Here is a 25,951-nt window from a genome sequence, read left to right on the forward strand (position 1 = left end):
TCTATTTCTCTATCAACTTGACCAAAAGGCACAGTACAGTAATCCTCCTAGTTATGACAGGGTTCCCTTCCTGAGAACCTTTCTTAACCTGGACTATCCGTAAGTCGGGAATGAGCAGAAGCAGATGTGCCAAGAGAGCGAGCAAGTGCAGGAAAAGCAGCTGCCAGCCGGCCCCATCAAGTCAGTGAGATAATCTGCTCAGTGCTTCCAGCTCTGTTTGGCTGGACCCAGTCCCTGATTATTGTGGTTAAGTTTAGTTTAGTTTGGTTTAGAGATACTGCGTGGAAACAGGCCCTTTGGCCCACAGAGTCTGCGCCGACCAGCAATCCCCGCATAATAACGCTATGACAGTAGGGACAATTTTACACATACATCAAGCCAATTAACCTAAGGTCGACAAAAGTGCTGGAGAAACTCAGCGGGTGCAGCAGCATCTATGGAGCGAAGGAAATAGGCAATGTTTCGGGCCGAAGCCCTTCTTCAGACTGATGAAGGGTGGGGGGGAGGAAAGAAGAAAGGAAAAAGGAAGAGGAGGAGCACGAGGGCTCAGGGAGAGCTGAGAAGGGGAGGAGACAGCAAGGGCTACCGGAAATTGGAGAATTCAACGTTTATGTCGCTAGGGTGCAGACTGCCCAAGCGGAATATGAGGTGCTGCTCCTCCAATTTCCGGTGGTGCTCACTCTGGCCATGGAGGAGGCCCAGGACAGAGAGGTCGGATTCGGAATGGGAGGGCGAGTTGAAGTACTGAGCCACTGGGAGGTCAGGTTGGTTAATGCGGGCAGAGCGGAGGTGTTCGGCAAAACAATCGCCAAGCCTACGCTTGGTCTCACTGATGTAGATCAGCTGACATCTAGAGCAGCAGATGCAATAGATAAGGTTGGAGGAGATGCAAGTGCGATGGGAGCGGATCCCTTGCCTGGGATCGCCCCCACCACGGCCTGCGGACTTAACATCAAGGGCTCGCAGTCTCGGGAGAGGCAAGTTGGGAGCTCCAACGCCGCAGAAGGTTCGACCAGCCCCGATGCGATATTTGATCGCCTGACGCGGGGGAGCTGACAACCCCCCGATGCAGGAGCTGAATGCCTCGACACAGAGGGGCCCGAACGCCACCAGCTACGGGAGTCAAGATCGTCCCATTAACGGGGGCTCGAGGCCCACGACCAAGGAAGAACACAAGGGAAGGACTTGAACTTTATTTCGCCTTCCATCACAGTGAGGAATGTGTAGGAGTCACTGTGGTGGATGTTCATGTTAAAATGTGTTTTTGACTGATCTGTTGCTTTTAATTGTATGACTGACCTGGCCAATGAAATTCCTCATATGTTGCAAAACATACTTGGCGAATAAAATCTGATTCTGATTCTGAGTGATTGTATGGGTGCAAGTCATCCCAATGTCCGAAGCATGCGCTTGGACCCAAGTACTGGGCTGCATACAAGTTGGGAGATTACAATAATTTAACGCAATGAACGACAGTAAAACCTCAATAACTGTCCCTCACTAAGTTACAAGCTTAACCCAGCATATTCAAGGGCATCTTATTGATCAATCTGACATTCAGTTAGTCAACCAAGTCGACCACATCACTCTCGCACTCCAGTGATTGCATGGCTAAGGGACATTCCGTTTATGCCAAACTCTCTAAACTGGCCATTAGTGACACTTTTTCTGGTTTCATCTTTGATCTCTCACTAAAGTTTTTGATAACCCCTTCCTTGGCTCCTGGTTTGAAAGAATTCAGCCCATCTTTGCCTTTTCTCATTATAATCATGTGTGTTTCCTCTTAGTGCTCCAGTTTTCTTCCCACATGCAAAATACATGCTTTCAATGCTTTCTTAAACTCAGGTAATTTTACCCACAATTTGCAGAATTTACGGGCAGCACAGTGGCGCAGCTGGTAGAACCGCTGCCTCACAGCGCAAGAGACCTGGGCTGACCTCGGGTACTGTCTCTGTGGAGTTTGCACATTCTTTCTGTGAACATGTGAGTTTCCGTTTCCTTTCGCATCCCAAAGACGTGTGAGTTTGTAGGTTAATTGGCCTATAAATTGCCTCATGTGTGGGAAGTAGATGAGAGGGTGGGATGGCATGGAATTGTGTGATGGGTGATTGATGGTTGGCATGGACCCAGTGGGTCTGTTTCCATGCTGTATATCTAAACTAACCTTCTCTGAATGGCTGAGTTTGGCTACAATCTGCCATTAACAGATTTGTATGGTCAATGCTTCTATTTAATCACATATGTTCCCCTCTTCCATCTGCTTTTGTGCCCCATTGAGCAAGGTTACATTAGTAGATATTTATTGAAATTGGTATTTCTCAGGAACGTATGTACATTTGCTAAAACTAAAATATGATCAGTTGAGTTAATCAATGTGATGATGATTGTTCGAAATATCAATGGAAATGTTTTTAAATTACAGATGTGACTTCCAGTTTATTTTAATTTAGTTTAGCTTAATTTCTGATGTGTGCTATTCAATCAGTGAGAAGGCTATACATAATTACAATCAAGCCACCCACAGTATACAGATACAGGTTAAAGGAAATAACATTGAGTGCAAGATAAAGCCCAGTAAATTCTGATTGAAGATAGTCTGAGGGTCTCCAATGAGGTAGATGGTAGGACAGGATTGCTCTCTAGTTATGATAGGATGGTTCAGTTACCTGATAACAGCTGAGAAGAAACTGTCGCTGAACCTGGAGGTATGCATTTTCAAACTTCTGGACTTCTTGCCTGAATGGAGAGGGGAGAAGAGGGAGTGTCCGAGTTAAGACTCATCCTTGACTATGCTGGTGCCCTTGCCAAAGCCTCATGAAGTGTAGATTAAGTCAATTGAAGGGAGGTTGGTTTCCGTGATGGTCTGGGCTGCGTCCACAACTCTCTGCGATTTCTTGTGGCCATGGTTGGAGCTGTTCCCAAACTATGCTGTGATGCATCCTGATAAAATGCTTTTATATTGCCGCAAATGAAACTTTGTACTAAGGAATGATACATTTCAACACTCATTGCTATAAGTATTGCAGCCAATCATTCATTGCGATAAATATTGCTTGTTTTTTTTAACTTGAGAAAGTAGTTATTTTAACAATTTAGGTTTAGATTTAACCTGATCTAGGGGAGATATGACAGAAGTCTATTAAATTATGAGAGGCTTACATAAGGTAAACATTCAGAACCCTTTTCCTATGGTGAAATATCAAAGACTAGAGGGCATTGGTTTAAGTTGATAGGGGCAGAGTTTAAAGGAAATGTGCACAGTAAGTTTTTTCTATGGAGTGTGCTGAGTGCCTGGAACGTACGAGTAATGTAGCTACTCGGGAAATCTGGTAAACTCGTGACGTTTTTTCAACACTGTGAAAAATGATCACTAGTAAAAAAATACTTGGGATGAAAAAAATGGTTACTTTTTACTTATACGAGCTGCTACGAGACATTCATTAACTCCTACGGACCCGCTACGGACATTCTCCGAGTTTGAATCAGAAAAATCTGGGAGAACTCTTGAATTACCTCGTACAGTGGGACACGCCCATTACTGTGCTGTAAATTCATAGACAGTCATAGAATCATACAGCGTGGAAACAGGCCCTTTAGCCCAACTTGCCCACACTGGCCAGCATGACCCATCTACACTAGTCCCACCTGTCTGCATTTGGCCCCTATCCCTCTAAACCTATTCATGTACCTGTCCAAATATGTTTTAAACATTGTGATAGTACCTGCCTCAACTACCTCCTCCAGATACTCGTTCCACATACCTACCACACTTTGTGTGAAAAAGTGGCCCCTGAGGATCTTATTAAATCTTTCCCACTTCACTTTGAACCTATGCCTTCTGGTTCTAGATTCCTGTACTGCTCTATGTTCTGTGTTCTATGTTAACACTTAAATGATTAACCAAATAAAGAACACCTACAGTCTTTAGGATTAAGAAATAGACGGTAGTTGCGGAACTGAGTCACCAAAGCCTCGACCATTCCATCTTCCAGTCTATAAATAGCACAGTTGAACATGCGGACGGACATGCAACAATTTACTGTGACTATTGATGTGCCTCAGGGTTCGGTGCTGGGCCCGTTACTGTTTGCCATCTATATCAATGATTTGGATGAGAACATACATGGCAAGATTAGCAAGTTTGCTGATGATACAAAAGTGGGTGGTTTTGCAGATAGTGAAGACGATTGTCAGTCTACCCCCGCAACAGAAGGGGGAGAAGTTGTAGAGTTTGATAGCCACAGAGAAGAAGGATCTCCTGTGGCATTCTGTACTGTATCTTGGTGGAACCAGTCTGTTGCTGAAGGTACTCTTCAGGTTGATCAGTGTGTCATGGAGGGGGTGAGCTGTATTGTCCAAGATGCTCCAGAGTTTGAGGAGCATTCTCCCCTCAAGACTACCTCCCATGAATCCAACTCCACCCCCAGGACAGAGTCAGCCATCTTGATGAGTTTGTTAATCCTATTGGCGTCCGCAGCCTTCGCCCTGCTGCCCCAGCACACGACCGCGAAGAAGATGGCACTGGCTACCATTGATAGGTAAAACATCTGCAGCATCTCACCGCAGATGTTGAAGGTGCGGAGCCTTCTCAAAAAGTACAGCCAGCTCTTGTACAGGGCCTCAGTGTTCCTGGACCAGTCCAGTTTACTGTCCAGGTACATTCCAAGGTATTTGTACTCCCTGGTAAACTGCACATCCACACTATTGATGGAGACAGGGGACAGGGGTGTTCCTATCCTCCTAAAGTCCACAACCAACTCTTTAGTCTTGTTCTTTGTTGAGCTGCAGGAGATTCAGCCCACACCACTCAACAAAGTCGTTGACTACATCTCTGTATACAGCTTTCCTTCCCTCACTGATGCAGCCCGCAATTGGTTTAAAGTGAAAAGTAAAAGATTTAATAGGAATCTGAGGGGTAACTTGTTCATACAAAGGTGGTGAGGATATGGAACAAGCTGCCAGAGAAAGTAGTTGAGGCAGGGACTATCCCAACGTTTAATAAACAGTTAGACAGGTACATGGATAGGACAGGTTTGGAGGGATATGGGCTACACGCGTGCAGTTGGGTCTAGTGTAGCTGGGACATGTTGGTCAGTATGGGCAGGTTCGGCCAAAGGGCCTGTTTCCACGCTGGATCACTCTATGACTATGACTCTGATTGATGGTCACCTATATTGACCAATCGATATTCACTTATTTCGTCAATGGCTATCCCAAATAGGTAGCATGTTCCACGAGAGAAAGAATTTGCCTGATGTGTTACAAAAATAACACAGCTTGGTATGCTTCTGGTAAAGATCTGTATTTGAATGGATCACATTGAAATTAAGCTGACAGGGTAGTAAATCCAGTGCTCTGACTCATGTTCCCCATAAGCCATGTGTCTCTAACAGGAGACTCCTCGATCTTATCATCACATTATAAATGCATTAACAAAGCAATCAAAAATATATTACAGTATACTATGTTCAAGAAATATGCTTGACATTTCATAGGGAAGGAGGAAGTCTATTAATCTGCCATCTATGTTGGAATAGAGCTGAAAGTAGTTAATTCTACATTTGCCTGGAGCATTTGCAAGGAAACTACAGTGGAACTGAATAGGCATTGCTCCATTCCACACAATTTTCTTCAGAATAAAGGCACTGTTAATTTGCAGCTTCTCAATTGCCCTTTATACGCATAACGTCATTAACCTCCTTCCCTGTGACCTTTCCTATTAAATGGAAAGCTGAGCTTCTCTCTTCCAGATGTGAATTTTGGTCTTTCAATCTGAAGAAAGGCTTGCATTTATGTACTACGATATTTCACTGGAAAGTCTCAAATGCTTCAGTTTGATTGGACAATTCCATTGACCATTTTTCCCACAGCCAAATCCCACAAATGGAAATGAGACAAAAAGCCTCTATTTACTGGGATACCGATGGATTTAACAGTTGCTGCTATCATCATGAGATCTTTGAATTTCATTGCACGTGGTACTTGCCAAAGGGCTTAATTTAATATCACCTAAAGAACACTCTTTCGGCATCAAGTGCTGAAATCTTAGTGAATTGTTTAGAAACTGTAAATTTGTGATTCAATAGTTGAACCTCTCTCAGTTGATCCTCATGCAGCGTTGCTGAAGGGTCATTTCATTGACCCACTCATCCTAAAGTCCTCCAGAGAACCCCACCTCAAGTTTATTCTCATGTTTGAACCTTCAGAATAGGTGCTAATGGAATCTTACAAGTGGAAACACACAGGTGCTCACTACAGGTGTTGGGCCAAGCAGTTACAGTAGTTGCTAAGATGGAGCTAGGCAAGGTTCAAAATCTCAAATGTTTCTCAAAAATTCTCAAATGTTTCACTTTGACTGAACAAAATCCATCAGCCATTTTTCCCACATTTGGAAAATGATACAAAAATGTCCAAAAAGCCTCTGGATATTCAAATACAGGTAGATTTAAATGCTCATCGTCCATCTGTACCCCAAATCACTCACCTTTGCCTCACTCCACCTTGCCCAAATAACTGCCTGGCCTGATATAGGGTGGAGTATATTGGAAAGGCAAATTGGTCCTGTTGTACAGTTGTGATCAGGGAATGGTGTGGTTGGTGTGTGGGGATCCTAGGGATGATCTGGAGTGATGGGAAAGTTCATTATTTAAAACGGAACTACCTGAGCTGCATTCCCAGTGCCAGATATCATGAATAAATCCTGCTCAGGCAAGCCCCCTTATGTAACGCTGAAGCAGGTGTGTCAGGCATATCAACGACCGTTTCTCCATGAGCAATCTGATTGCTGCTCACAGGATGCTCAAAACTCATTCCCAGCAATGTTGTCCAAGCAAGTGTTACACCTGTTGAATGTCACTATGCTTGTCAAGGCTCTTCTGTCCTTCAACAAGTCAGATGCAGAAAGGAACCTGATGGCTTTCCAGAAAAGTAATAAGATTTATGTTGCCAGGATTTGAAGGCCTGAGCTATAGGGAAAGGTTGGGCAGACTAGGACTTTATTCATTGAAGAGCAGGAGATGAGGGGTGATCTTATAGAGGTGTATAATACAATGGTGAGAATAGATAGGGTTGATGCACAGTCTATTACCCAGTGTAGGGGAATCAAGAAATAGAGGACATGGGTTTAAGGTAAGAGGGGAAAGATTTAAAAGGAACCTGAGGGGGAACCTTTTCACAGAGAGGTTAGTGGATATATGGAATGAGCTGCCAGCAGAGATGGTTGAGGCAAGGACTATAACTACATTTAAAATGCATTTGGACAGATAAATGGATAGGAAAGATTTAGGATACAGGTCAAACATAGGCAGGTGTGACTAGTGTACACAGGGCATCTTGGTCAGCATGGGCAAGTTGGGCGAAAGTTGTTTCCATACCGTATGACTCTTTGACTATGACTCCAAATCCCAAATTTTAATGAACTATATATTTGTATTTTATTAAATTTAAATTGAATCATGCAAAGAACAAATTTATGGCAAACATAATCCAATTTCTAAACACAAATTATATTGTTATATAAGGTGGTAGCAAGTCAGTTGCCTATTTTACTTATTCCAAAGCTTGTCCCAAAGAGGTTATTGAGACATAATCAGATACTGACCTTCAATCATTTATTTTATAGGATCACACAAAATTAAATTCAACCCCATTCCAATAGTCATTAGAATGAAATGTATACAGGATTCAGGTTTTAATGTAGATTGCGATTAAGCGCTCACACTTCAGAACTATTTTAATCGAAGTGGCATTAGTAATGTAACAAACGTAGACTTTCTGAAATACAGAGGGGCTGAATTGGTAGAACAGGGCAGAAACTTGCTTTGTTGGTTCAACTTTTTCATGCAACTTTCATTGCAGTCATTTTCTAAACTGTAAATTGCTGGAAGTTATAGTTGATAACAGGTCAGTGAGAGTAGCAGGTGTACACAAAAATGCTGGAGAAACTCAGCGGGTGCAGCAGCATCTATGGAGCGAAGGAAATAGGCAACGTTTCGGGCTGAAACCCTCCTTCAGCAGGGGTTCTAGGTGTTGACGGGATTAAAAGTGCTTCTCCTTAATGTGAATGAATGGTTTTGAACCAAATTCGTCAGAATGTGTGTATTCAATGTCAAGATACTGTAGATACAATTAAAAAAAGATTCGATTCACGTAAAGAGAAGAGAAATGAAGCAGGATTAATTAAAAATGTCATAGTTAGGGACTCGTTGGGAACAAGTGACCACAATATGGTCGAATTCCATATTCAAATAGAAGGGGAGCAGGTTGAAACTCAGGCTAGGGTGCTTAGTCTAAATAAGGGGGATTATGAAGGTATGAGGACTGAGCTGATCAAAGTTGACTGGGATAGCAGACTCAAGAATAAGACGGTACATGAGCAGTGGTGTACGTTTAAGGGTCTACTGTATAACCTTCAAGAAAAATTTATTCCTATGAAGAAAAAAAGGGGTAAGGGTAAGAACAGTCAGCCATGGCTCAGTAAAACTATAAAGGATAGTATTCGGCTGAAGGCAAGGGCATATAAGGTAGCCAGAGATAGTGGGAGGGTAGAGGATTGGGAAGCATTTAAAGGTCAGCAAAAAATAACTAAGAGATTAATTAAGACGGGGAAAATAGACTATGAAAGGAATTTAGCAAACAACATAAAAACTAATAGTAAGAGTTTTTATAGCTATATAAAATGAAAAAGGGTGGCTAAGGTGAACGTTGGTCCATTGGAGGGTGAGACTGGAGAGTTGTTGGTGGGGAACATGGAAATGGCAAAGGCATTAAACGAGTATTTTGTATCAGTCTTCACCATAGAAGACACAAAAAATATTCCAACGTTGGATAAACAGGGGGCGGTAGGAATGGAGGAGCTAAATACTATTAAGATCACCAAGGAGGTGGTATTAGGGAAATTAATGAGACTGAAGGAGGATAAATCCCCTGGGCCTGATGGATTACATCCAAGGGTCTTGAGGGAGATAGCGGTGGGGATTGTGGATGCATTGGTGATAATTTTCCAAAACTCCCTGGAGGCAGGAACGGTCCCAGTGGATTGGAAAATGGCCAATGTAACACCTATATTTAAAAAAGGAAGTAAACAGAAAGCGGGTAACTATAGACCGGTTAGTCTAACATCGGTGGTGGGTAAAATGTTAGAGACAATTATTAAAGAAACACTAACGGGGCACTTGGATAAACATGACTTCATCGGACAGAACCAGCATGGTTTTGTGAAGGGGAAGTCCTGTTTAACGAATCTGCTCGAATTCTTTGAGGAAGTAACAACCCGGGTGGATAAAGGGGAACCGGTGGATGTGGTATACTTGGACTTCCAAAAGGCTTTTGACAAGGTGCCACATAAAAGACTATTGCTAAAAATAAAAAATTATGGAATTGGGGGTAATATATTAGCATGGGTAGAGGATTGGCTAACAAATAGGAAGCAGAGAGTGGGGATAAATGGTTCATACTCGGGATGGCAACCGGTAACTAGCGGGGTTCCGCAAGGGTCGGTGCTGGGACCCCAGTTGTTCACAATTTATATAAATGATTTGGAGGAGGGAACCAAGTGTAATATATCAAAATTTGCGGACGATACAAAAATGGGAGGAAAAGTAGGGGATGAGGAGGATAGGAAGAGTCTGCAAAAGGATATAGATAAACTAGGTGAGTGGGCAACAACTTGGCAGATGAAGTTTAATACTAATAAATGTGAAGTCATTCACTTTGGGAAAAAAAATGATAGGGCAAGTTATTTTCTAAATGAGGAGGAGCTGCGTTGTAATGCAACGCAAAGGGATCTAGGGGTATTAGTACATGAATCACTAAAAGTTAGTATGCAGGTGCAGCAAGCAATCAGGAAGGCCAATGGAGTTTTGGCCTTTATTGCTAGGGGGATTGAGTATAAAAACACGGAGGTCTTGCTGCAGCTGTACACAGTATTAGTGAGACCACATTTGGAATACTGTGTACAGTTCTGGGGTCCATACTTAAGAAAGGATGTACTAGCCCTGGAGGCAGTGCAGCGAAGGTTTACAAGATTAATTCCTGCAATGAGGGGATTGACATATGAGGAAAGGTTAAGTAGGCTGGAACTCTACTCTTTGGAGTTTAGAAGAATGAGAGGCGATCTCATTGAAACATATAAGATCGTGAGGGGCCTTGATCGGGTGGATGCACCGAGGATGTTCCCAATGATCGGGGAAACTAGAACTAGGGGACATAGTTGCAGAATAAGGGGGGGCTCTTTTAAAACTGAGATGAGGAAGAACTTCTTCACCCAGAGGGTGGTTAATTTATGGAATTCACTGCCCCAGGGAGCAGTGGAAGCAGAAACTTTAAATATATTTAAGACTAAAATAGATGTTTTTTTAGCTGCCAAGGGGATAAGGGGCTACGGGGAGAGGGCAGGGATATGGACCTAGGTATGGTTAGTATAGTAAGACCTGAGTGATCTCCTGGACAAGTGTCGATCGCCTAGATTGGGGTCGGAGAGGAATTTCCCGGATTTTTTTCCCGAATTGGACCTGGGTTTTTATCCGGTTTTTTGCCTCCCCCAGGAGATCACGAGGTTTTTGGGGTGGAGAGGGGTGATAGCGGTATAAAGGGAAGGGTAGTGTCTTGTGTTCTGTGTCTTGTGTCTACTGTTTGTGGGTAAGTGTGTCTGTTTAGTGTTCAGCCATGAGCGAATGGCGGTGCGGGCTCGACGGACCTGGTGGTCTACTCTCGCACCTACTTTCTATGTTTCTATGTTTCTATGTAAATAAAACAAGCAAACTTAAGAATGTAAACATTTCAAAATTTCAAAATTTACATTTTTGAGATGTTACTTTCACAAAGTTAATGGCAACATGTTTAAATTCTCCCATATTTAAAGGTAACTCACAACTCATGAGTAATATGTATTAACTTCTCCCAATAAGTTAAAGCACAATTTGGAAATAAATAATATTGTGCAATAAACAAACTGCTGGAGGAACTAAGTGAGTCAACGGCCAATGGCATGTTGGCATTAATTGCGAGAGGATTTGAGTTCAGGAGAAAGGAGGTCCTACTGCAGTTGTACAGGTGCCTGGTGAGACCACACCTGTGCAATTTTGATCTCCTAATTTGAGGAAGGACAGGGGGTGGGAGATTGCAACTATCACGTGGTCTGCCCTGTTTCGACGAATGCAATCAACATGGCATGCACAATCAAATAAGATCAAATAGAACAAGTTATCCTACAACTTTAGGCTATGCACGCCATACGCAATAAGTAAAAGAAGAAGGAAGGACATTATTGCTATTGAGGGAGTGCAGCGTAGGTTAACCAGGTTAATTCCTGGGATGGCGGGACTAACATATGATGAAAGAATGGGTCCACTGGGCTTGTATTCACTGGAATTTAGAAGGATGAGAGGAGATCTTATAGAAACATATAAAATTCTTAAAGGATTGGACAGGCTAAATACATGAAAAATGTTCCCGATGTTGGGGGAGTCCAGAACCAGGGGTCACAGGGGTCATTAGGGGTAGGCCATTTAGGGCTGAGATGAGAAAAACTTCTTCACCCAGAGAGTTGTGAATCTGTGGAATTCTCTGCCGCAGAAGGCAGTGGGGGCCAATTCACTGGATGTTTTCGAGAGAGAGATTTAGCTCTTAAGGCTAAAGGAATAAAGAGATATGGGGGAAAAGCATGAATGGGGTACTGATTTTAGATGATCAGCCATGATCATATTGAATGGTGGTGCTGTCTCGAAGGGCCGTATGGCCCACTCCTGCACCTATATTTCTATGTTTCTAGTCAGGCAGTATCCATGGAACAAATAGGCGGATGGCATTTCAGGAAGTGCCACGACCCAGAACTTGCATCTGTCCGTTTTCCTCTACTAATGTTGACTAACCCTTGAATTCCTCCAGCACTTTTCCTTTTGTTCAGGATTCCAACATCTGGAATTTTCTTGTGTCTCCAAATAATAGTGTGTGTCATTCACACATTGTTAGTTTCTCAGCAAAATTTGATCTACTGTATTTAATTGGGCTGTGTATTTCATTACATTTGTATGCATGCGGAAACAATGCAATTCCTAGTACGTAACTAGACCAAGTCTAGACAGCATCACACAGGAAGGCTAATCCCCCCAACGCAACATTCCATCTATCCACGGATTCCAATATTGGTAGCCAGTGGGGGGGGGGGGCTTTCTGAAGCACTAGTAAGATTGTTGTGGGCTGAAGGGACTGATTTCCAGAAAGCTAGTATGGACATTGTGGGCCATATGGATTCCTGGGCTGGTGGCTCAGTCACTCACACACTCACGGCTGGTGGGCTGGCAGTTGACTCACAGCTATTCCTTTAAATTTCATTTCAAGCAGGGTGCAAGGCCACCAAATTCAAATGCAGTTTCATACCATTTCAAGCATTTTTTTCTCTACCTATGGTTTTCTAATTTCAAAGTAGCAGTAAATTTTCTGTAATATAACCTTTTAGGGAAGACCAGACAAGCTAGTGGGATCATAACTTTATAAATGGCAACACTGGAGGATCGCCGTAGGCAACTGTTGAACTGTAACTTCACTTTGTGTAGCAATTTAGCTACCAATGTTGATATTTGGTGGTATTGTGAGCTTTCGTCGGGGACAGATAGAGAAAGTTACTAGACTAAGTGGAACCCGTTGGGTCCTGGCATCACAGGGGAGGTCTGATCCCCCAACACATATTGGTGGCCAGTGGAATCTTGGGCTGGCGGCTCAGTCACCCAAGCCTGTTGTGCTGGCAGCTCACTCACGGCTGGTGGGCTGACAGTTGACTCACGGCTATTCCTTGAAATTCCATTTCAAGCAGGGTGCAAGGCCATCAAATTCAAGTGCAGTTTTTTACCACTTCAAGCAGGGTGCAAGGCCACCAAATTCAAATGCAGTCTCATACCATTTCATGCAGGGTGCAAGGCCACCACATTCAAATGCAGTTTCATACCATTTCAAGCAGGGTGCAAGACCACTAAATACAGCGAGTCGTGACCTCTCCCTCCTCCATTTTGCAGAAACTAAGCCATGCCCACACTTCTGGGTTTTATAGTTCCTCCCCCCTCCCACCAGTAGGGGGGTGGCCTTCATGACATGATTGACAGGAGAGAGAATCTCAACATTTTTTAAACACTAATAACTCTTTTACTTTTCATCGATGGGAAAAATCCTCAGCACCTGATGAGCGGAGGGGGGCTCCGAGTAAGATGGGCAAAAATCACAGCCGTACATGGTAGCGGTTTTTCGAAAATCACAAAAGCACCAACAGGAAGTGGCCATGACTAGACTTTTAATGATATAGAAGGCAAGGCAACTTTAATTAGGCAAGGCAACTTTAATTAGGCAACACAGCTTTAGTATTTCCAAACCAAAGGCAACACAGCTTTAGCATTTCCAAACCAAAGGCAACGCTGCTTTAGCATTTCCAAACCAAAGGCAACACAGCTTTAGCATTTCCAAACCAAAGGCAACACAGCTTTAGCATTTCCAAACCAAAGGCAACACAGCTTTAGCATTTCCAAACCAAAGGCAACACAGCTTCAGCATTTCCAAACCAAAGGTAACACAGCTTTAGCATTTCCAAACCAAAGGCAACACAGCTTTAGCATTTCCAAACTATATTTTCAAACCACATTAAGGGCACTGACAGGTCAGTAAAACCACTCACAGTTTTGTAAACATGTGTTCAGTGTTATTCACAGCTCAGATTGAGAGACGTGACCCTCTCGCTCCCCCATCTTTCAGAGACTGACTGAGACACTCAACACTTCCAGGTTTTATAGTCCCTCAGGAAGGGGCATGGCCTTCAGTAGAGAGAATCTCAACATTTTTTAAACACTAATAACTCTTTTATTTTTCATCGAAAAAATCCTCTTGTCCTGCGCAGCGGAGGGGGACTCTGAGTAAGATGGCCATAAATCACAGCCGTAAGTGGCAGCGATTTTTTCTAAAATCAATATACAGAACAACAGGAAGTGGTCAAGATCAGACTTAGTAATATAGATGGTTGTATCAATCCACCCTGTAGAAGCAATTGACTTCCTTTTGTTAAATGGAAGAAATTCAATGAAAGGCTACTCGAGGAGGAATTTTCTCCTTAAATCTTTGCTGCAGACCCGTTCCTTAGAAAAGATTAGCCTTAGCCAAAAATATAGAAAAGTGATGATTTTTTTAAACTACTACAAACATTTTTGTGGTGACTAATCACAGTAAAGCCATAAGCAAATGAGGGGATACGATTTTCAGATTCTTATCACACTCAAGCATACCTTTAAATTTATGTTAACACTTACAATTACAAAGGAAAGTGTTTATTTGTCACTATATTTTGAAGTACTAACCAAGGGTTGCAATGAAGCACATAACACATGCCATCCATTATTAATGAGTATATATTGAGTAAAGAATATTTCATGTGAAAATAAATACATTCACAAATCCAAGTCTTTAAACAGCCACATTAAACATTCTTTGGTTAGAATATGCATTGTAAATTACCCAAAACGATATAATTTGAAAGGTTGTGGCTGGGTGGAGAGACATTAGCAAACTTCTTTGCTGTCTGATAAAACTTCCAAACCCCATAAAATCTGCTTCTCCAAGGTCCATTGAAGTTGAAAGCCACTGCCACATATAGTAGCAGATCCTAGAGTTCTACACACACACACACACATAGTGAATGTCCAGTCTCAACTCTGAAAAGGAATCATTCTGCAAAAGGATAGCAAGTACATCCCAGTCAAGAATCAAAAGGCTATTCATTTGTTGCCATCATACATTCAGTGGTAGCTGGCTTAAGGATAGCAAGAGTATAAATCTGGGGAAAGTGCACAATTCTGATCAGAAGGACATGCTGCATGGTCCAGGATAGGCAGGGTAATGGAGACCCTTCTCCCTCATCTGTTTCTCAGTACTCCAAGTGCTAAAGTTCACCTTCTACATTTAATAGCCTCACAACAGTATTGGTAAGCTAAAATGTCATAAAATAAGACCTTGTAAACTCCCACTACACCAATTACTTTTATGAAGTTGGGCGTTAGAACCAGCAAATCCATTACATCCATACTAAAAAGCCTAGGAGTCATAACTCAAATATAAACGTTACTCTGTGGATGCAAGGATCTGCAAATGCAGGAATCTTATGTTGAACACAAAGTGCTGGAGTAACTCAGTAGGTCAGGCAGCATCTCGCGATAGGCGATGGTTCAGATCAGGAGTCTGAAGAAGGGTCCCGAACCGATACATCGCCAACCCATGTTTAGTTTGGAAATACAGTGGAAACAGACCCTTCGGCCAATCGCGTCTGTGCCAACCAACGATCACCCGTACACTAGTTCTATGTTATCTCACTATTGCATCCTTCACACTAGGAGCAATTTACAGAAACCTATTAACCTACACACCTTCACATCTTTGGAATGTGGGAGAAGACCAGAACACCTACAGAAAACCTATTCCCATCCAAGGGGAAAGTACAAACTCCAAACAGACAAGACCCATAGTCAAGATCAAGCCCAGGTCTATGGTGCCGTGAGTGCGTCATCTCTACCACTGTTGAGTTACTCCAGCACATTTAAATATTACTTTCACTGTTGTTACTGTGGAATCTTCTTCACAATGCCTATGATAGAAAACAGCTCCTTTTAATATGTTATAATGTCCCAAAGTGACATAAGAGCTTAATGTGATACTGAATCATACAAGAGAAGAAGTCCAAGCACTAATGGCATTTTGACAATTAACAAAAGTGGGTTTTAAAAAATACCTTGATAAAGAGAAAATGGAGGTTAAGCAGTAATGAGGTTTACGTGGGAGGTGGGAAGAAAGCCTTTTTGTGTTTTCATCTCAGGCTTTTGCTCAATCATCTGCCAATTAACAGCCCCTTTACCTGTCTCCCTAACCGTATAATTTCCAAGGCTTTGTTCAGCCCCACCTCTCTTCCAGCTTCCCCCCCCACACCCCACCCACGCCCCCACAATCAATCTGATGATGATGCCGACCTGAATCCCCATCCATGTTTTCCAGAGAAGCTGCCTGACCTGTTGAGTTACTCCAGAACTTTGTGTCTTTTTTTTGTAAACCAGCATCAGCAGTTCCGTGCATCATCACCATTGTTTGTAAAGATGATCATAGGTTTATTACTATCCACTCTAGATAAGGAAGGTAGGAAGATTTATTGGTATTAACTACTCCAATTTCACGCTCTCAACAGAATAACCAAATACTTCACAATGACAGTTTTTTTTTTAATACAACAATGTCAACAAAAGGTCATGGCAAAAGACAATATAGATGTATACAACTAAATAGAAAGTTAGACAATGAATCAATGCCTTGATCTTATTACACCTGGTAACTTTAGGAAATATCATGAAGATCAAATTGACCTGAACTGAATCGAGAAGGAGCCAACCTGCAATATTAGAGTTTGAAAGAGTGTAACATCCCTCCAAGATCTTTAAGAATTTTTAGAATGAAAGTCAAAGGTATTTTGTGCCTTCGAATGACACCTCCAATGGGATTTTATATGCTGATTGTAAGTGCGGTGGGCTCGGTCTCATGGACATGTAAAATCCATCTGCAATCATTGGAAAATTGATTGCAGTAAAGAATTCTATAAATCCCCAAATTAGTTTTCATGACAGAGACATTGCAGGTCATAGAGAGGCTGACGAATCCTGAAATATGAGAAGCAATCAAACATTTCCATGGAGAAAATCTAAGACACATGAAGTCTAAAGGCAGAATCGTTGCTGATGATAATAGAGATGATAATGTACAATGGATACTGTTGATGAAAGGTTCCATGCAATCATAGCAAGATCGGAAATATAAACAGAAATATGGTTGTGGAGGTTGGCTGAATTTAGAATATGTCAAGCTACAATATTTTGCTTTGAAAAAATACAAAAGATGCAGTTTGGGAAAAGAAACAATGGTTCACATGTGTGACGGTTGTTTTATGGTTAAAGATATGAATTAAAACATAAAACAATATCAAAGAAGAGCAGAAAGATAAAATCACTTGGTCGGGACAATCAAAATCTGAAACAAGTCCGCTCTTGAAACCAAATTTTTTTCCAGTATTGGGGATAAAGTGTCTGTGGTAAATGCAAACCTAGAAAATGCGGACAATACTCACTCTAGTAAAGTGCGACTTAAAGAATGATTCAAATACAAACATTTGGAAAAAAAATGGGCCAAAATTCTTGTTTTTAACTAATAATTGATTATTAGGAGAATTGATTGAAAGAAAATGATAGTGTGAGATTTCTTGATGTTAAGAGCTTTTTCACCTTCACTGTCTAAATTTCACAAATGCTTTATCTTCTTGTTTTCAAATTTTTATGGACTATTGACATTTTTTGCCATTTGTACTTTTTTTATTAGTTACTTTTATTTTGCATGTGACTATATCAGGTATAATAAACACAATCTAATGTGGAGAATGCCTCCTCCACCCTTTCACTAATTCTAAGTTGTCAGACTGCTTGTCTATTTCCTCCAAATTTCCACAAAAAAAAGCCTGAGATTGCTTTTCCTAGATGTCAACTCTGACACTCTCCTTGTCAATTATCCAAGACCAAGACTGAGTCTGGCAACTCTCGACCCCCATGTCATTATGATATTGAGATTACCTTCCGATCTCTGACATTCCTTTGCTGAAACTACCTCTCAAACCATGGCAATGGAACGCTGCCTCAACCTTTATTGCTGAAACCTTCAACCTTGCAACTTCAGCTATTCCAATGTTCTCCTTGCTGATCTAAGCTGATTAAAACACCCCCTCACCTGTATCCCTCCTAACCCTATCACTTCCCAGGTTCTGTTCTGCCCCTCTTCTCTTCCAGCTTTTGTCAACACCTCCCCCCACCACATTCAATCTGAAGAAAGGTGCTGACCCAAACCGTCACCTATCCATGTTCTCCAGGGATGCTGCCTGACCCGCTGAGTTACTCCAGCACTTTGGGTCCTTTTTTTGTTGTAAACTATCTGCAGTTTTTTGTTGTAAACTAACATCTGCATGCTACACTTGTCGTTTTACCTCCCCCCTTGACTTGCTACACTTGTATCTTTACCTCCCCCCTTGACTCCATTCAAGGACCCAAGCAGTCGTTCCAGGTGCGACAGAGGTTCACCTGCACCTCCTCTAACATCATCTATTGCATCCGCTGCACTAGATGTCAGCTGATCTACATCGGTGAGATCAAGTGTTGGCTTGGCGATCACTTCGCCGAACACCTCCGCTCGGTTCGCAATAACCAACCTGATCTCCCGGTGGCTCACCACTTCAACTCCCCCTCCCATTCCAAATCCGAACTTTCTGTCCTGGGCCTCCTCCACGACCAGAGTGAGGACCACCGGATATTGGAGGAGCAGCACCTCATATTTCACTTGGGCAGTTTGTACCCCAGCGGTATGAACATTGACTTCTCTAATTTCAGTTAGTCCCAATTATCTCCTCCCCTTCTCAGCTCTCCCTCAGCCTTCTGGCTCCTCCTCTTCCTTTCTTCTTCCCGCCCCCCCCCCTCCCCCCCTTCCCCCACCCTCACATTAGTCTGAAGAAGAGTTTTGGCTCGAAACATTGCCTATTTCCTTCACATCCTTAGATGCTGCCTGTCCCGCTGAGTTTCTCCAACATTTTTGTCTACCTTCGGTATTCCAGCATCTGCAGTTCCTCCTTAAACATCTGCAGTTCCTTGTTTCAGCACTTTAACACTTTACTACGTGCAGGCGTTTATTGTAAAGTATGCAGGCAGAGAGAGAGGTCGTGGAAAGGAGAGAGCGTTGCCCCCTGTATTTCTGTACAATTACCTCAGTGAAGGGTGGACTAGTTAGCAGGAGGTGGTCACAAGACTGTCCATTTGCAGTGACACACACTGCACCACAAGCAATGCCAAAGGAAATCTTATCACCCCACTAGATAATTGAAGGTGAGAGTGGTCACGCTTGGAGTACAAAAGTCAGAATGAGCTCTCATTTAGGAAGTGTGTTGTATCAGGTTGGAATCTTATATTATAAGCGAAACAATGATTAGGTAAATCATACAGAATTAAGGTAAACAGAGGTTTAGTTGTTTTAAACCTCCATATCCATATAAAGGGCCAGAGAGGTTGTTCAGTTTCCATTTGTCATTAAAAATTCATCACGATTGCAGTAACCGTGGAGTTTTCTGGCAAATTGAATGGGGAACTAGGGGCCAAGTGACTCAAGTTCATGCCTTTTCATTGAGTTCAGCTCCCAGATTGTTGGCAGGGCAGTTATGCGGGATCCGTATCCTCTGGAAGATCAAGACATATCAGGCAGCAGCTTCTAGATGTTCACATTTAGAGTGGGGAAAATAGATGTCCTTAAAGCAAACTCATTAGCTACATAGATAATTAAACAAGTGAGGTCTTTATCTTCAACCCTGAGAGGCTATCTCTGCTTTATGTCACTGCTATTTTGCAGTCTCTGATACACCACCCTGGTGAACCAAGACAATATATCAGTAAGTGCTCTTAAAGTCCAGGAATGCTGCTCGAAAACCATCACGGAAACACTTCCCTGCAATGTACTGCTTCCAATATATTAGCAACCGAGCATCCCATAATTGGCTACTTTACAATACAATACAATTACAGATGATGGTCATTTATCGTTAGAAAGAAACAGATGATGGTCATTTATCGCATTGGTGGTTTCTGGAAGTTTTATTGTATGTGTTAGGGAAGCACCGTGAAAACAGGCATCCATTTTGACAGTTTCTGTTTACTGGCACTTCCACTTCAGGTTAGCAAGTCACGAGGGAGAATCTGTACTGACCAAAATGATAGCCTTGCCAAGGTATCTTCCACCAGCTAATGCAACATATTGTCTGAAAATAAGTTGCTGATTGTTATCTTTTCTTCCTTCACAATTAACATAGAAACATAGCAAATAGGTGCAGGAGGAGGCCATTCGGCTCTTCGAGCCAGCACCGCCATTCATTGTGATCATGGCTGATCGTCCCCAACCAATAACCCGTGCCTGCCTTCTCCCCATATCCCTTGACTCAACTAGCCCCTAGAGCTCTATCTAACTCTCTCTTAAATCCATCCAGTGACTTGGCCTCCACTGCCCTCTGTGGCAGGGAATTCCACAAATTCACAACTCTCTGTGTGGAAAAGTTTTTTCTCACCTCAGTCTTAAATGGCTTCCCCTTTATTCTAAGAAGACTGTGGCCCCTGGTTCTGGACTCGCCCAACATTGGGAACATTTTTCCTGCATCTAGCTTGTCCAGTCCTTTTATAATTTTGGGTCTGCTCCCCCAACACAGCCGTTCCCTACCCGTAGCCCCCACGGGAGACGTGGTCCTCCAACTCAAGCGGCTCAGGAATGAGCAGTGCGGCTGGTTTTAAATGGCGTCTTTGAGGCGAGATGCGGGCGCCAGCAGCCGTTATGGTCGCTGGCCAGCAGGAGGCGACAAAATGAGTGAGTGGGGGGGGGGGGGGGGGGAGAATGAAAAATGTGGAGATAAACATAACGAAATCTAATGAGTGGATAGTTGGAATGAAAAGTGAAATGTCTACCGAAACGGCTGCTTCTATGGGTGAGAAGCCAGTTTATTTGTGAAATATTGGGGGGTGGGGGGGGGGGGGAGAAGGATTTGATTAAAAAGGTGTACTTAAACACGACGAAATGTAATGAGGAGCGGATACTTAGAAAGAAAAGTGAAATCTCTACCGAAATGGAAAAGATCTCGGCGATTGCGCGTCTGGATTCGGCGTGGCAAGGAATCAAAGGAAGAAATGCAGCCGACAGCCGTACATGTAAATGGATCCATTCCGATTGGACATCTGCGAGCATCGGCCATTCCAATTGGACATCTGCGAGTATTGGGCATTGTGACATCACACGATGGAACGAATCGAAAGACAGAAAGGCAGCCGGACAGCAGGCGGCAGCCACAGAGTTTTAATAGTATACTAGACCAAGTGCAGACCCGTTGGGTCTGTTTCCTCAACGGCGTTTTGCGGGGGGGGGTGAGAAGAGGGGAGGGAGGGGAGAGGAGGAGGAGGAAACGGGATAGATTTGGGAGGGAAAGGAGAGCAGGGTAGGGGGTGAGAGATGGGGAGAGAGATGTGGGGGAGGGGGGAGGGGGATGGGGTAGATGGGGAGGAGGGAGGGAGAGGGAGAGGGGTGGGGGAGAGAGGGGAAAGAGTGGGGAGGGAGAGCGGAGGGGGAGTGATGTACCTGCCTTCTCTCCATACCCCCTGATCCCTTTAGCCAACGCAGCCGTTCCCTAACCATAGCCCCCACTGGGGGGGGGGGGGGCGGCATCACACACACTAACCACCCCCACACACAGAGTTGGAAAAGTGTATAAAGACCGTTCCCTACCTGTAGCCCCCAGGGGAGACGTGGTCGTCGAAGTAGGGTCCCGGCCATCTTAAAATAGCGTATCTTGAAGTCGTCGAAGTCGGGTCCGTCTCGGCAACGCGGGGGGGGGGGAGGGGGGGGGTAGCGGGGCGGCATCACACACACGAAGCATCCCCACACACAGAGCCTTAAAAGTGTAATGCCCCAACGCAGCCGTTGCCTACCCGTAGCCCCCACGGGAGACGTGGTCCTCGAAGTAGAGCCGTTCCCGAAAGGCCGTTTTTAAATGGCGTCGCTTGAGGTTGTGCTGCGGGCGGCAGCAGCCGTTATGGTCGCTGGCCAGCAGGAGGCGACAAAATTAGTGAATGGGGGGGGGGGGGGGGGGGGGACGTCTGCGAGCATCGGGCATTGTGACATCGCACGGCGGGAACGAATCGAAAGGCAGGAAGGGATCCGGACGCCAGCCGGACGGATGGGGCAAGAGTTTTATATAATAGATAGATAGATATGTTTCTATAAGATGCCCCCTCATCCTAAACTCCAGTGAATACAAGCCTAGTCTTTTCAATCTTTCCTCATATGACAGTCCTGCCATCCCAGGGATCAATCTCATGAACCTATGCTGCACTTATTAATAAATGCCAGGTAATATGACATAAACAGCTGAAAATGATAAGAAAATTTGGGATTTGGTTTCATTGATGTTCGTGTCTTGCAAAATATACATTTCAAACAATCATAGCAATGTGGGAAGATTTACCTGTCGTCCAGGCACATATTTTTTACACAGGTATTGCTGTTGAGGACAAGTATGCAGGATTCAATGATTCTACGATACAGGAGGAGTCCAACAGAGGTAGTGGTGGCAAAATTGTGGAATTCATTGCCACAGACAACTGTGGAGACCGACATTGGGTATTTTTAAAGCAAAGAGTGATAGATTCTTGATTAGGAAGGGTTGTCAAAGGTTATGGGAAGAAAGCAAGAGAATGGGATTGAGAGGGAAAAATAAATCAGCCATGATCATATGGTGGAACAAACTCGATGGGTCGAATGGCCTAATTCTGCTACTGTGTCATGGTCAGATGGAGGAAAAGCATCTGATATCCTGCAATAGGAGCAGGACAGTGGCAGCAGATAGATGAGCCCTCTCTGCACTCACCTTAAACATTTTCCTATTTTGTCCTGCAAGTCCCATGGATCACTGAGGCAATAAACAGGATAATATTGAGCCAAATTAAGCTGGAATCAGTCCATTGCTTGCGGCTTCTGCTCCATTGTACGTACTTGGTCCACATGCATAAGGATGAATGAGTTGATTCTATTGTAGGAAATCAGGCAGCAAGATTGGTCTCAGACTGGGTGCCTCTGAGATGCTGTTCCCAGAGATATGTTTTATATATGATTTTGTACCATGTATGGTATTACACGTGTACAGGTTTGATTGTAATCCCATATGGATATTTTTATCTGGATAGCACTAAACACAACGTTTTTCATGTAGCTCAGTAAACGTGACAAAACAAACCAATAATGAGAGGCAAGGCTAGGGAAAGAGCCTAACCTCCTGTCCACGCCTATATCTACAGACATTTAAAGCCCATTAAAATTGCTGCAAATAATTTAAAAAATATGAAACGTAGGTAAAAATTTAAAACATAGGTAAACAAATTCATTTAAATCACAAACATTCTACGGAATGAAATGAAAGTAAAATGAAATGAAAGTAAAATTAAAGAATAAACAACAAGAGGGATGTTGTAAGATTGCAGAGTGTGATGCAGGAAAATCTCCACACCTCCAGGCTCTCCCATTGTATCCCATATGATAATGAGCAGTTTTGGGCCCCATATCTGAGGAAGAATATGTTGGCATTGGAGAGGGTTCAGAGGAGGTTTACGAGAATGATCCCAGGAATAATTGGGTTAGCATCGGATGAGCATTTGAAGGCATTGGGGCTGTACTTACTGGATGAGGGGGGTATATCATTGAAACTTACTGAATAGTGAAATGCCTGGATAGAGTGGATGTGGAGAGGATGTTTCCTCTAGTGGGAGAGTCTAGGACCAGAGGCCAGATAGCCCCAGAATAAAAGCATGTACTTTAGGAAGATGAGATGAAATTTCTTAATGGTGAATCTGTGGAATTAATTACCACAGAAGACTGTGGAGGTCAAGTTAATGGATATTTTTAAGGCAGAGATTGATAGATTTTTGATTAGTACGGTTGTAAGTGATTATGGGGAGAAGGCAGGAGAATGGGGTTGAGAGGGAAAGCTAGATTAGCCATAATTGAATGGCGGTGTAGACTTGATGGGGCCAAATGGCCTAATTCTGCTCCTATAACTTATGACCATGAACTGATATTCTGGCCAGTGATGGAGAGGCAACAAATGTGGACCATAGACACAAGTCTAGTAGGCTGGTAAGTCGCACCATATGTCTGCGATGAACTGAGGGATGGATGTTGATCACAGATATGTCCATCCCTCAGTTCATCACAAATTGAAGGTGCGACTTACCTGCCCACGAGCAACTGAATGTTGTAGTTCCCTTAGGACCAGCAGGGTTTAGCTCATTCACACATGTGCAAATGCAGCTTTGATCCTCCTTTAACCATGCCCTGGTGTGCAGGAATCCACATTAAAGGCTCAGGCTAGGGAATTTAATTCGAAGACAAGAGTAGAGGGTGAGCTCAGGATATGAACTCCTTTCAGTTTTGAAATGAGCCAAATTAAATCGGTCTTGTGACTATGTTAAATCACGGCGACCTGCTGGATCTAGGGGGTGCCGTACTGTATGGTATGGCTGCCCAGCCTGAAGCTGTCCGTTTTTTCATCTCTTTTTATTTTTAGTTAGTTGAGGGTTTTTTTTCTCGGAGTTCTCGACTTTTTTACGTGAGGCTGGGGGGGGGGGGGGGGGGGGGGTGGAAGGAGGAAACTGCTTTTCAGGGTCCCTACCTGGTCGGAGAGGCGGCTTTTATCCGGGCTGCACCTTCGACCCGTCCTCGCGGCCTACCAGCGGGCCTGGAGCGGCATTTCCTGAGGGGACCGCTCAGAACCTCGGCATCGGTGGTGGAGCAGCGCTGGAGCGCTATCGTGGAGCGGATGCCTTGCCCGGGTCACCACGCTGGAACTCCGGTGAGCTGAGACCACCGATGAAACATCGCAGAGCTGTGGGACTGTGGAGCGACCAGCCGCAGGCGGCGGCGCTGACCTTAAACATCGGGAGCCTGGGATCTCTCGCTAAGATCGCCAGTGGTGGAGCTCCATCCAGCGCGGCCTGTCGGCTTCGGAAGCCGCGGTCTCCGGCAAGGAAGCGGCCGTTCCAGGTTTCCCAAGGTGCTGTGAGGATTCTCCCGACACCGGAGCACCATCATCCAGCGAGAACGGCCTGAAACATCGGGCCTCCGTAAAGGCGACTGCGGAGGCCTCCATAGGCCCGACTATGGGTGGACATGGGGATGGGGACTGGACTTTGTGCCTTCCCTCATAATGGGAACCATTTTGGGGAGGGGATGTTTTTTTAATGTTAAATTTCTTTATTATTGTTATGTTGTTTTCTTTTTTATGTGCTGCAATGGCAATACACATTTCACTACACCAATTGGTGTATGTGACTAATAAAGAACCTTTGAACCTTTGATCTCTGCGAGATGTATGAGATTATCCTTACATCACGATTCTTAGCGGTGATATAGTGTAATCCTCTCACTCATATTGATATTGTTTGCAATCTGAGACAGTTGATGAAGCTAGAGGTTGTTGCTGTTAATTGCACAAGAGACAGGCACTGCTGATTAAACCATATTTTAAATCTTGACAATGCCTAATTGAGTCATAAGAATTTATATTATTTGCATTAGCTACAGTACATGTAAGCTTGACATTGATTGATGACATCTTGCTTTCTGAGACACAATATGAGATGTACATCGTTAAGTTTAGAGGTTTCATTGTGAAAGTCATTATCAAGAAATGAATGGAGCTATGTTTTCAGTAAAAAAAATGTTTTAAGAACAAGCTGAGAGATATTATTACAAAACTGATGCATAGCCTAATTTAAATAGGAATAACAGAAAAAGCAGATTTGTTTAAGGAACACAATTTAAAGGAGGACAAGAAGCCTGAAAATGTATTGGATTTCCTGCAGCCTACTGCTAAAACTCCAGCGGAAGATTATAGATATGTCCCATGGCTTCTCTTTTTTTTTATCCATTTGGATAAGGTATAGAGCAAAAATTATAACATACTTTTGTGTGGTTCAATAATTACAGTGCCCGCTCTTACGCTACTTCATATTTCTAGATTTCACACTAGTCTGATTGCCCCATGGTCGGTTTAGTAGGAATTTCTTTAGTCAGAGGGTGGTGAACCTGTGGAAGTCATTACCACAGGTGGTTGTGGAGGCCAAGTCAATGGATATTTTTAAGGCGGTGATTGACAGATTCTCGATTAGTAAGGGTGTCAGGGATTATGAGGCGAAGGCATGAGAATGGGGTAAAGAGGTAAAGATAGATCAGCCATGATTGAATGGCGGAGTAGACTTGCTGGGGTGAATGGCCTAATTGTTCTTCTAGAATTTATGAACTTATCACCATCACCATTACTGGGGAAGTT

General features: G+C 43.4%; 1 long non-coding RNA gene across 1 annotated transcript; it reads left to right on the forward strand.

The window, feature by feature from the left end:
- Positions 1 to 4,672: 4,672 nt before the first annotated feature.
- Positions 4,673 to 23,528, forward strand: LOC116974286. The gene is made up of 3 exons (XR_004412329.1): positions 4,673 to 4,683; positions 8,880 to 8,885; positions 23,411 to 23,528. It is a non-coding gene; the product is annotated as an uncharacterized LOC116974286 (long non-coding RNA).
- Positions 23,529 to 25,951: the final 2,423 nt, after the last annotated feature.

This window comes from Amblyraja radiata, chromosome 1 (assembly GCF_010909765.2).
Source record: "Amblyraja radiata isolate CabotCenter1 chromosome 1, sAmbRad1.1.pri, whole genome shotgun sequence".
NCBI lineage: Eukaryota > Metazoa > Chordata > Chondrichthyes > Rajiformes > Rajidae > Amblyraja > Amblyraja radiata.